Consider the following 12,757-nt stretch of genomic DNA (forward strand, 5'->3'; position numbering starts at 1 on the left):
CGTGAGACAAGCACAGATTTCCTGCCGACAGAGATAGTGAAAACCTGAGTCTAAGCCACAGCAGTCCTCTTGGTGAAGTTCTGGGGGTTTCTGTATGGAAAATTTCTCTTTTCGCATTCACACAGCACCTAGCAACACCACGGCCCGAGTACAGGCCAGACTGGGCTTGTAAGCTTGGGCACACCTGGGCTACGTGGTATTCTCCTGGTGCCGAGTCTACCAGCCTGCTAGGAGGAAAGGGGGTTATGCAATCAAGTCATCAGGGACTGAGATGACTCAGTTCCACTTGTTTAAGAATGGATAGAGGGCAAACCTGTTATTCTCTCTCGAGTCTGCTTCTTTCTCCCTAGCCAGAAGCTTATCTTCCAGCTGTAGGAGCCTGGTTTTCATGTCATTCTTTTCTCTCTCCAGCACAGTTTCTACCTTCTGTTATCGGTACAGCAGCTTCTAATTTCTGCTGTCCTGTCCTAGTGGTCCCTACCCCATGCTCACCTTCCAAGACACAGAGGCTCCTAGAGGGGCAGCTTGTGTCCAGCCATGTCCAGTAAGGGCTGCTCTGTGGCTTTGGACTCCTGCTGCTCAGATGATCTTTGCTTCTGACCAGCAAGGCTGCTAGCCAAAGGTACGGGTTTCTCCAGGAACATGGGCCTTGCCCCTCTAGGGGATAGCATAGATCACCCATGTCTCTAAAGGAGCAGGAGCCACCTCTATATCATTCACCAAGATGGGATGGCCCTGATAGTGAGCTATGCAGAGGGTCCTCTGGGCTGTGGGGCTGCTCTCGGGACCGGGCACTGGACAGGATCTGCAGTGAGATGTCTCCCTGGCATACGCAGGAACTCAGCCTCTCCACGTTCTGACCCTGCTGGTCCCGTCTCCTTTCTGACTTCTGTGGACCTCAGCAGGCCTGGAGGCAGTTGCCTTTCCCTCCTTCAAGAAGGCTTTCAGCCCCTCTGCCTCCAGGGAAAGCCCTTTTAATTGCTTCCTATATGTGGTTTCTAACTTGTCAAGTGCAAACACTTTGCAAATTTTAGCTTGCTCTTTACTCATCAGCCCTCCCTGCCACCCTCCACCCTCCACCCCCCACCCAACTTGCGTTGCTGCTTCTTGCACTGGGCTAGCATCTCCTTCTGCCTCTCTTCTCTATCCCTTGTCCAAGTCCAGCTGGGCTCCCATGTCTGTCACTAGCTGCAGTTGCCTCTGAAGCATCTTTTTCTTTTTACAGTCCCATTGCTGTAACAAGTGCGCTGCTTCCATCCACAGGAGTTTCTGGCTCAGTTCAGCCTTTGCCCCCTTTCTACAGAAACTTTCACATGGACCTGGCTCAGAAACACGAATGTCACATGTATCACAGGGTTAGAAAGGCCTGCCCAAGCGCACGTTCTAAGTGCACAACTCCTCGCTACTCGTGCCAGCTGCGCTCAGAGAGTGCATGCACAGGATCTAGTTGATAATGCAGCAGACACGACTTGTCAAATGGGACTAAATTTACATTTAGACGGATTAAAATGGAATAAAATCAAAGCTCAGATTCTTGGTCACATCAGTCACTTTCAGTGACCCCATGTGGCCAGTGGCTCCTGTAATGGGCAGGCAAACACAAGATATGTCTATCACTACAGAAAGCTGTATTGGGCAGTACTGGCCTAAAGTTTAGTGAAAAAAAAAAAGTACCTTTAGTCGAAATTACTCTAAAAAGTATTTTAAACATCTAGGAAAGAGGCCTTTAGAAGCCCCAGGAAAATAACACTGCGGTGGAGTGAGGCCCAGCTGAGAGCAGTCAGCCTGGGAGAACAAGAGTAACTCAGCTCATCAGAGTCATGCAATATGGCTCGACTCACAATCATGACATGGGGTGGGAATGGGGGTGGGAGCAGCCTTCCAGCCAGTTAAGGAAACTCCTGGGACCAGACATGTCCCTTTGCTGCTTCTTAGAGCCTGAGAGGGCTTGGGAATAGTGGCAATGGTCTATAAGGTGTTCTGGACAGTAGCCCGCCCTTTACCAGACAGTTCACAGGTTCAGATACTATGAAGCAAAATTCTCAGGAGGAAGCTCTGGATCATCCTAGCGGGCAGTATGTGTTATTGCAACGCCCAGGTCTGAGGCCACTGTGTGGTCATCTTTTGGGGAACAGAAAGGCAGGGTACAGAAGAGGGTACAATTCAGTAGTCCAGGATTTTCTTTACCGCCCATACTCAAGCTGCCTCAATTTCCTTGCACCATGACAGAAAGGCAGACTGGCTCTGGGATCATCAACCTCCCCAGGTCACAGGACACGGGAGATGGCTTGGTCCACTGTGGTCATCGTAGTGCCACTTCTAACCCGAGCCATGTTCCCAGCTAAGAATGCTTCCCAAGGAGGCTTTGCAGGTCTGGTCAGCAGGGCTCTAGCCCGCTTGGTGTCCAAGTTGGCGAGGGCCAAGGTTCTCTGTGGGAGAGTGAGGTCATGATAAATAGGCATGGGCTGGCAGCAACCAGTTATCATTCCACTAAGTGAAACCTACTTGATACGCTCAGTTTTCCAAAGAAATCTTTCATTGCTTTTCTTTGTGATGACACAGCAACTCGCTGCCATGAAACCGATTCTAACTCCTATGCTCTGCAGGATGGAGCAAACTGCTGCCGAGGCTCTCAGATGGTCCCTCTTCTTGGAGGAGCAAGTCTGTTTTTCTCTCACAAAGCAGTTGGGAGGTTGGAATCACCAATCTTGTAGTTAGCAGCCTGATGCTAACCCAAAGCCCCAGCAGGGCTCCTTTCGCTTAGGACAGCTTTGAAAAGCTACCTTCGCAGATAACTGGCCTCCCTATTGCAAAGGAGCTTTTAGCCTTTTTCTCCATTTGCCCACATGCTACCGCGTGCACTGGAAAATTAGAACATGACATTAAATAAGGAAGATGCTTTGCTACTTTGTTCCTTTGCTACAGAGAAGTCTGAGGCAGAAAATAAATATGAATGTGTTAAAAGTAGTCTACAAACTAAATTACTTCATAACTTAAGTTTTAATATATATATTTCTAATTTAAGTTAAAACAACTCATACAAAGCCCTATTTTTTCCTACCTTCCTCTCTGTGGCCAGAGAAAAACTACCCACTTAGCATGCACTGCAGTTGAGTCATTTCCTGAATTAAATATCTAATGTGGGTTTTGGGGAAGAACTTCAGACTGAAGGAGGACCCAGAAGAAAACAGGGCAGCAGACCTGATTTGTGGTAGTCCGTGCTGGTGTCGCAGGCGTAGCTTCTCGTCTGGCCACTGAGCTAAGGTGGCCAACTCCTTGGGGCAATGTGGGCCCCCACTCCTTATCTCCCACAGCTGCCATGCAGGCTGCAAAGGGCATCCTGAGACTGTGCATGGAGCGCCTCCAGGTCTGCTCTCTGGCTCTCTAGCATGCTGACTTCACTTTTGAACATAAGCTCCATTTCCCTTTTCTCCTTCTCAAAGTTTTTCTTCATTAGTTCAATTTCCTGCTTGTAGTTTACCTGGAAAGAGAAACATTAGCCCCTGACAATATGACATGGAAACAGCAAGGTTGTCGGGCATGCCAACGAGCTGAGGCCTGCAGAAGTCAGGGATGAAAAGGCAGCGGTGACATCCCCAAGACTCAGTGCTCAAGATGTAGGCACAGCCTTGTCTGGACCAGTTGGATAACCTCCCGTGGGAGAAGATATTGTCTGGCCGTTGGCTGGCAAGCTCCGTTTAGGTAAGTAACTTGCACCCAGGAGCTCAGAGGTCCCGGTGGAAACAGGGTGGCTGGCTCTCTGAGTCCTGAAAGTAGAAAGAACGCGGCACATGGCAACTGTGTGCGGACATTCTCTTAGTCACCATCTAAGGAGAGGCAGGAGCTAACTTCATCTGAGAAGACCTTGTGAGCCAGGGTAATCCTGGCTGAGAAACTATGCAGCATCCCAAGAGAGGCAAAGCCAAGGATAAGTTATGCTAAGAATGAGGTAGGTGGTGTGAATTCCCGCACAGCAGTTGGCAGGGCTGCACTCAGCATGCCAGCCCCCAGCGACTTTGGGCCAGGCACTGACAGTCATTTCTGCTTGTATTTCCCTCAGACTGTCTTCTTAGTGCCCGCTCACCAACCAGAGAAATCCAAGGCAGCTGCCTGGAGAAGGGTCAGCACTAAGCACGGCTCTCTGTGCACAAAAGGAAGCCCCAGGCTCCCCCTCGGGCACCCCTCACACCTACCTTCGTCTCCAGCTGGCTCTTGACGTCTTGGTAATGTTCTTTCACCTGCTCCATCATGAGTTCCGTTTCGAGGCTCACTGGAGTAGGAGCTGTAACGCATGTGAAAAAGCCTGCGAAGAAGAGGAAATCTCAGCTTAGCTCAGTGAGGACATTACAGGTTTCTTACAGCTTTCCTATTCCCAAGGGACAACAAAGCACAGATTCTACATGTGCTTTTTCAAGGGAAAGGCAGTGATGGTGGAGTCCTGCCGCACTGGCGTACAACAGCACGCATCACTGGTGATCTGCTATGTTGTATCCATGTAGAATAAAGGATCTCAAACTTATTTGGTCAGCTGTCCAATTTTCAGAAAAATAGTTACCCAGCAACCCTCTGGCAATTAACTTTTATACAATAGCCCATCCCTAATCCAGGATAGGGTGTAGGTTATTTGCTTTGGCAGCTCCCACGGATTATTCCAGTGCCCCCCAGGGGGCAGCATTGCCCACGTTAGGAAACACTCATTTAGAACCATTTCACACTTTCACCAGAACAGATTGCTCAGGAGGCTCCTGCAGCCCATCACACCCTTCAAGTTCCTACAAAGTGGCAGTGATATCGTGTGAAGGGACTTCAAAAAACCTCCAGAACACGGAAGAAAAAGATAATGGAATTGTCCATGAATGTAAGGCCCCCTTTTACTTCACTTCAAGTTTATTCCCTGGTGATGCCAGGATCATAGAGGAGGTGGGGAGATGGAAGAAGTGGGGTGACCTGGTGACACATGCCTCTGGGCAGTGTGATGCCTGGGAATGAGCCTCACTGTGTGTGAAGGTGGCCAGACACACCTCATGGCCTATTTATTAGCTAAAGACTTCAAATTGGCCTCCTCCTCCTCCACATTATTATATCACACAAATAATGCTGGGTTTCAGGATATGTAGGAGCTCTGGTGGCATGGTGTTTATGCATTGGACTGTGATCTGAAATGTCAGCAGTTTGAAACCACCATCAAGAGTTACAGTCTCAGAAACCCACAGGGGCAGGTCTCCCATGTCCTATAGGGTCATTATGAGTTGGCATCAACTTGATGGCAGTAAGTCTGTGTGTTGCTCGATAAACTGGTCAGATGATTGCTGAAGCCAAAATGGGTGCATAAGCAAATGTGGTTGAAAAAAGCTGATGGTGCCTGGTTATTAATAGCATATGGGGTCTTAGATGCTTTGCAGTTAAATAAGTGCCCAACTAGCAGGTAAGAAACAGCCCACAAGGAAGCACACCAGCCTGTGTGATCATGAGGTATTGAGGAGAAATGGTATCAGAAGTTCAAAAGATAAGCAACCAAATTGATGTGAAGGGGCATGGATGTAGTAGAGACCCAGAAATCACAGCCCCTCTGGTAATTGGACAGTCACGCTCAGAAGGGACACAGGAAGGGATGATAAATCCAGGGTGTGGTATAGCACTGATGAACTACATAATTATCCTCTAGTTCCTTAATATTCCCTCCCCTTATGATTATGGTTTTTATTTGTTTTGCCTCTTTAATCATATCAGATTTGATGTAGGTTCATCGTATATTTAATATCATTTGATACATGAAAGCTAAGATAGATAACCCTTCAGAAACAATAAATGGAGTAACGGTTCCCTGAGGGTACGGGAAGGGGGGAGGAGATAACAGGGAGCTGAGAGCACTGATGACTGAATAACCCCACTCAATGGGATTGAACAACAGAATTGTATGTGAGTGGATATATTGGATGTGCAAGATATGGAAAAAAATAAAGTAAGGTTTCCTGGGGCGGGGTATGGTGGGCAAAGGAGGGAATAAATGGGGAGCAGATATCAAGGAGTTCAAGAAAAAGAAAATGTTTTGAAACGGATTGTGGCAGCAACTGTACAACACTGTTTGATGTGATTTAACTATGGAATGTTATACTTGTAAGATCTCCCAACAAAATGATTTTAAAATACAATAATAATAATAATAATAAATAAAGCAGTCAGGCACATTCCATACGTGTGGAATGAGGAATGGTGCTTGAGAGCACTGCAAGGACTCGCTTTCCGACCTGAATCACCACTCCGCACACCAGGCACACAAGGCACATCTTTGAACTACGTGTGTTGCTAGGGCTTGGAAGAGAGCTGGTCTGAGACTCAGAATTGCATTTATGCCATGACTCCGTCTTCATTTTGCAGTGTCAAGGATGGGACGTGGCAAAGTCATCCTCTACTCTCATTGTCACCCTGAAAATGGTGACAAACTTTGACATAAGGGACAAGACAAAAACCTGAATGAGAACCTCTGGAAAGAATTACTTTGCCTTGGAAACTGAGAACTGTCAACTTGCGCAGTCACCTGGGCTGACAGGAGGTCCGTGAGGCTGGACAGTCCACATCACTAGGCTTACTACAACCCAGCTTCTTACTATTCTCTCAGCATCAGACAAAACATCGGAAGGGTCAACTGAGCCTTGGTGCTGCTTCTAAAATGGTTTCCATCAGAGGGATGGGAGGACAGTACATAAAAAGGCCACATTGTGAAACTGCTAGGTTTCATTAGCGATGGCATGAAGCCTAGGTCTGTGATCTGGTGCCGCAGTCCCCAGTCTCGAGCAGACCCAAGACTTCAGGGCCTTGTCTCCCAGGTTTTGGGTCAGTGGTTCGTGCTGAGGGCCATAAATTCTGTGTAGTTGAGGGGACACAGTGTCCATTTCCCTGGGGATGGCTGACCTGTCTGTTGTGTGGAAGAATACGTAGGATGCCTTAAATGGATGTCACAGCACCCTTGGCATCTCTGGATGTGGTGCAGCTGGCTGTGTCAGGCTCCATCCCACATTTCCCAAATGAGTCTAATGGCCTTTGGCTGTTGACTCACAGGATTTCAAGACACCAATCTGCCATTTGCAGGTGAGCAGGTTATGTTGGGGTCCAAAGACGCTGTACCCACATTCAGAGAAAACTTAAGGTTCCCAGGTTGGCTCTTTTAGCTATAATTCATTTACATTTTATTAAATAAATAGCTTTAGAGCACTACAAAACTGGGAGGGAGGAGGATGCAAAATGCTCGACTGCCAAAGATCCACAGGTCAGTGTCCACAGATCTCCCTGGGGTGAGGGAGTGGCCTGTCAGTGTCCACAGATCTCCCTGGGGTGAGGGAGTGTCCTGTCAGTGTCAACAGATCTCCCTGGGGTGAGGGAGTGGCCAAAACTTAGCACACAAAACCACTGTGTATCAGAGCTTTGGCAGCAGGGCTGAGAGACTTGCCACGGTGTCTGCTGATGCACAGTTGGGGGCACTGATCCAAGAACCAACCCCTGGCTATACAGGACTATGACAAAACTCTAGGGCAGCTGTGTTACCTCCTTGTTCTTGTCTTTTGAAGGAGCTGAGATTAATCAAACACAGTCTACACTGTAGGTGGAATTTGTCATAAACCTCAGCACTAAGAGGATCCTGAAGCCAGAGATATCTACTTTTAAGCAGATATGCACGCCTATGCACACAGGTCCCAACTGCTTCCAGTGCTTGACCTGTGTCCTGCGCAGGCGCCGCTGGCACAGGTCTATTCTGACGAATTCTGACACTCAAGGGGACAAATCTCAAGCTCTCTCTGAACATCAGGGAGTCATTAATATGTTTTAGATATAATTTATCTCTTTTATTAAAAGAGTTTTCACATCAACCAGCTTACAGCTCAGAGGACAATCTGTATAGAGACTGGTCTGTGACCTGGGCAAAGGAAATATAGCTCCTTTATTTACTGTCACATACCCTCACTCTCTCTGTCTCTAGCCTATGCTGAAACCTCACCACCAAGTCCCTTCATCTTAATCACAACTCTGGAGGTGGCTTTGGAACATCTACGAGTGATGGACATGCCTCTCATGAGGTCATTGTGAGATCACATAACTGCTGCCATTTCATTACAGTTGATAAAGCCCCCATCCCCTTCCATAAATTCCCAGCTACAAGGAACTCAGCCGGGTGGTGCCAGTGTGTCTGGGGCAGGTGTTTGTGCCTCAATATACCCTATGATGCTTGGAAGTGGCCCATGACACAAACTACGGGTAGGTCTGAGAGATAGCCCAGTTTGCTGGAACAAGGACTCCACCCTTTCCCCAAGAAGATCCTCTACCTTCGGAGCAATCTGCTGGGGGCAGGCATCCATCTGGCCGGAAACTAGATGGGCTACTCTGTGTCTTGTGCATCCATGTCTGTAGGCCTTCCAGCGCAGCCTGCAACTCATCATTGCGGTCCTGCAGGTCCCATAAGCAGAGTAGAGATGGCCCTGCAATCCCCATGCTACACAGCAAGGCCCAAGGAGCAATGCAGCACCGCAGGGTCTGCAGGATGCCCAGTGGAAAGGAAATTCAATTCCTGACAGCAAACATGTAACATTCAAACTATAAGTTTCCAACTATGCAGTGAGTTAAACATGACAGGGATAATTCAGCTTTCTTAAATCCTACATTGCCTTCTATCACTAGAATCATAGCAGGGGCTAAATTTTTTTTTAAGTGAAGTGAATGTGGAGGAGAAATGCAGATCACCAACATCTGACTCAACAGGAATGTGTGCAAGTCCACCACAGTGATGGGGTGTGGGCAAGAAAAGCAACTCACTGGTGTCCTTTCTCCAGAGGGTTCTGCAGCTTTGACTGTCAAGGCGTTGCCATCATCTTAAAACAAAATGCCACCCAGCAGAGCAGAAAGGCCACATGGATGGCTGAGGCCCAATGAGGCACATAGAGTGGGGGCTGCAGGACAGACAGGCAATGCTGGGAGGCTGCCCTGAATCAGCACCTGGCTGCAGTGGTCTGTCTGCACAGGAGTTGAGGAAATTCACTGTAAAAAGCACACTTGGTTGCCAGGGTTTAGAGGCGAATCTCCCAAGACACAGCTCTCACTTGTAGATTTAAGGGTAAGAAGGCAAGAAGCACCTGTCTGTGGGAGTATCGTGGTGTGAAGTCTCTTGGCATGGCTCTTCTGTCTAGGTCTTTGTGATTCCCATTGATGATTAGGTGGGACTTTGCAAATAGGGCATGTCTAACACAAAACAGAGTGGACTGGTTCATTTTCGTTGCCACTTCCCTGGCCATAGGGATGTGTTATCTTAGAACAGGAACAGAGAGGAATCCCATGAACTTAAGGGATAAAGAACTACCAGTGGAGAACAAATGAGATCTCTGTCTAAAGACAAGAGGAACCAGAGGCTGTGAAACAGAAATTACTGGACAGACTGAAAGAACAAGGCAAAGTCAGAGGCTGAGGCAAGGAGACACGAGACAGAATTGAAGAGCAACACAGAGACTAAGGACTAGAGAAAGACTTGATTGAGGCGAGATGATACTGTGGACCAATGAGTGTATCCTTAGTGTTTTCTGATCTTGGCTTGTAGTAACCCATTAAGTTCTCTAAAAAGCTCCCTTAATTGTGAGTATTGCCTGTGAGCTCTGTGAGACCAGTGCAATGGATTATAGAACACAGCACAAAAGTAGAATGCTGTGGAAGAAACAGTTACTATCAGAAAAGGGTAAAGAATGATGGAGGGTGGAGGCATGCCTGATCTCTATTTTGTGGCAATCGGCCTTGATTGATGGAGCTACGTAGGATTCTTCTCCTTGATGTAGCCAGAGGTCAGCTATGCACTCCATGCGGTTTACTCAGGGACCCTAGATCCCTTCGTGAAGGAATGTGAGGTGTGTGGTCACTTTCCCTTTTGTGCACCTGGGGATGGGGGACTTGGGACTCTTCAGACCTAATGAATACGGCAGCAGTGCTCCCAGGGACTATAGGAGTATGATTCTACCTGGTTTCTCCTTTAGGAAACGTACTCTGGAGGGACACTAGACATTGAACTGTGAAGAAGCCCAAACTGGCCCATCAGGCAGCCACATGGTAAGCGAGCTTTCAGACATTTCTGGTCTAGCCAGTAAGGTGTGTAGCTGAGGCCCCGGCATCATAGGGCAGAGAAGAAACATGTTTGTTATGCTATGTCTGAGTTCCTTCCCACAAAATATAAAATCTATGAGCATATTTAATTGCTATTTTAGGCCATTAAGTGTTGGCGATAATTTCTTATGGAGCCATAGTAACTGGAATAACATGTATGAGTGAGTCACAAATAGCTCATGGAAATAGGATTAAAAGGTAAAAAGGAATTTTCCATGAATTTTTGAAGCCCTTTTTCTGTAATTTACATAGGTAAATTACAGTCTCTTGAGGGGAAAAGTATATTAATTTTAAGTGGGAGAGAAAAAAAAGTTCTCACAAAAATCTGTTAAGAAATGGATGGTAGAGACTTCCAGGAAGATGGCGACTGAGTAACACATAGCAGAGGAACTCCACAGAAATCTGTGCAGGAGAGTCACTAAGAGGGAAATTCCACACCGCCAGGTCGCAGAAGGAGCATCAGAAAGATAAGTAGGCAGAGATCCAATAGGTTTTAAGGAGCTGGGTCTTTTGGCTTACCACAATGGAGGCCAGCTAGGGTTTGACCTTAGCCTAAGGTGACCAGACGTACCGCTTTTTAAACATTTTTTCTCGTGTCTATGGTGTTTTTAAAAAGTCCCAATTTTTGGAAAGAATGGACAACAAGTGAGGGTATGTACGGTTTTCGGCTGCCATGTGGCAATTTCACCAGGATATGAGTTTTATCAATGGTGTCCCGCTATACCAATGTTAAAATCTGGTCACCTTACCTTGGCCCGGCCACTGTCTTGGCTGGAGCCAGGATCATTTGTAGCCAACACAGGGGCTTTATCTCAACACAGCCACAATTTGACACCATCTCAGGGCAGGGATTAAACCCCTGCAGCCCCATGGTCAAGGATCAGGTTCATTTATATTGATGCTTCAGTTTCCCTCTCTTCTCGCTATTCCCCCCTATCTCCCTGTCTCAGTGGGCTGTTTTTTTCCATCTCTTTTTCTCTTCCCCTTTCTCTCACACAGCACTGCCAACATCCTGACCACTACCCTTAGCCTAGGGCATTAATGCCTGCACTCAACCCTGCTGGGCGAGCTCCTCCATCTGCAGCATAACCGGAAGCTGGGAAAGCCCACCCACACACCAACAGGGGATATCCTGCCCAACTTCTTCCCTGGAAAAGCCCACCTGCCAGTCCTCTGTAGTGCTTAAGACATGGCTGGAGAAATTCGGCACCCCTTCTTTGGGGGAAATCCTGCCTGTGTGCCTTGGGGAGCTCCTATCCATCCTCTGTGGTCCCACGTTACTGAGGGAGCTTCCTCCCGCCTGCTGTAGTGCCTCACAGACTAAGAAAGCTTATCAAACACTCACCAGCTTTCCACGGAGCAGTGGGAACCTCTGCCTAACCTACGCAGTGATCTACCTGATCAGGGAAATTCCGCCCAACATTCACGGTGCTCTATACCAAAGCAGGCAACCAACCAGATTTCTGTGACACTCCTGTTGCAGCGGGCACCTTTGCATGCCACCTGTGGCAACCCAAGCCGTCATGGGCCACACCATCATGGATTCTTGTGAGATCACCCAGTAAAGCACCATCCTCGTGGATCCACAACAACCCAACCAGCATCTCCGGAGAGGCCCATCCAACTTGTTGACTAGGGAAAGAGTGAAGCCACAGGAGGATAAAGTGGTTGGCTAATTCCATAGTGAAATTAGCTGTAGCAGTTCGAAGAAGCTTTCCTACGAGTCTCCCAGAGAGAGCCAGTGCTCTTTGACTCCCTGAAAAATGGCACCTGGCTCCTCTAAAACAAACAGCAATCAGGCCCAATGACCTCAACAAAAAAACATGAGAAACAAACTTCAATGGCAGAGATGTCCTGAACCGAACGACATGCATAGAAGAAGCAGATATTTATCTGCCACATAATGAATTTTTCAGAATACTTCTTGCTGTAATACAGGATATGAGAAAAACAATACAGAAAAAAGATGAAATGAAAGAGGAGATTAAGTCCATACACCAAAGGGAAATACAAGAGATCAGGGAAGAGATAACAAAAACTAGTAGCAGACACGCAGACCACGAGAATCGACTGGAGGAGGCAGATAATTGCACCAGTGACCTAGAGGACAGCCAAGGAGACTTTAAATGCGAACAAAAATCTAATAAGATCATTAATGAAGATGAAGAGAACCTAAAAGCTAGGTCTGATGCTATGAAGTGGAACAACATTAGAATTATTGGATTACCAGAGGAAGACACCACAAAGAAGTCAACTGCAACAGAGAGGAAATTCTTGGAGGAAAACTTCCCGAGCTTAATGAATGAAAACCTGGCAACCATTCAGGAAGCTGAAAGAACACCAGTCAGATTGAAACCCAAGAAGAAATCAAGGCACATCATACTTACTATCCAACTTTGAGGAAAAGGAGAAAATCATGAGAAGAGCTAGGGAAAAACAAGCAATCACATAGTTTTCCAAATAAGAATATGCTCAGACCTATCATGTTTCCCCAAAAGTCAGACATCCCCCCAAAATAAGACCTACTTACAGTTTTGCCTCGGGCTGAAATATAAGGCATCTCCCAAAAATAAGACCTCCCCAAAAATCAGCACCCCCGAAGCTACCGTAACTCTGGACTCTG

The sequence above is a fragment of the Tenrec ecaudatus genome, chromosome 2 (genome assembly GCF_050624435.1).
Source record: "Tenrec ecaudatus isolate mTenEca1 chromosome 2, mTenEca1.hap1, whole genome shotgun sequence".
Classification (NCBI taxonomy): domain Eukaryota; kingdom Metazoa; phylum Chordata; class Mammalia; order Afrosoricida; family Tenrecidae; genus Tenrec; species Tenrec ecaudatus.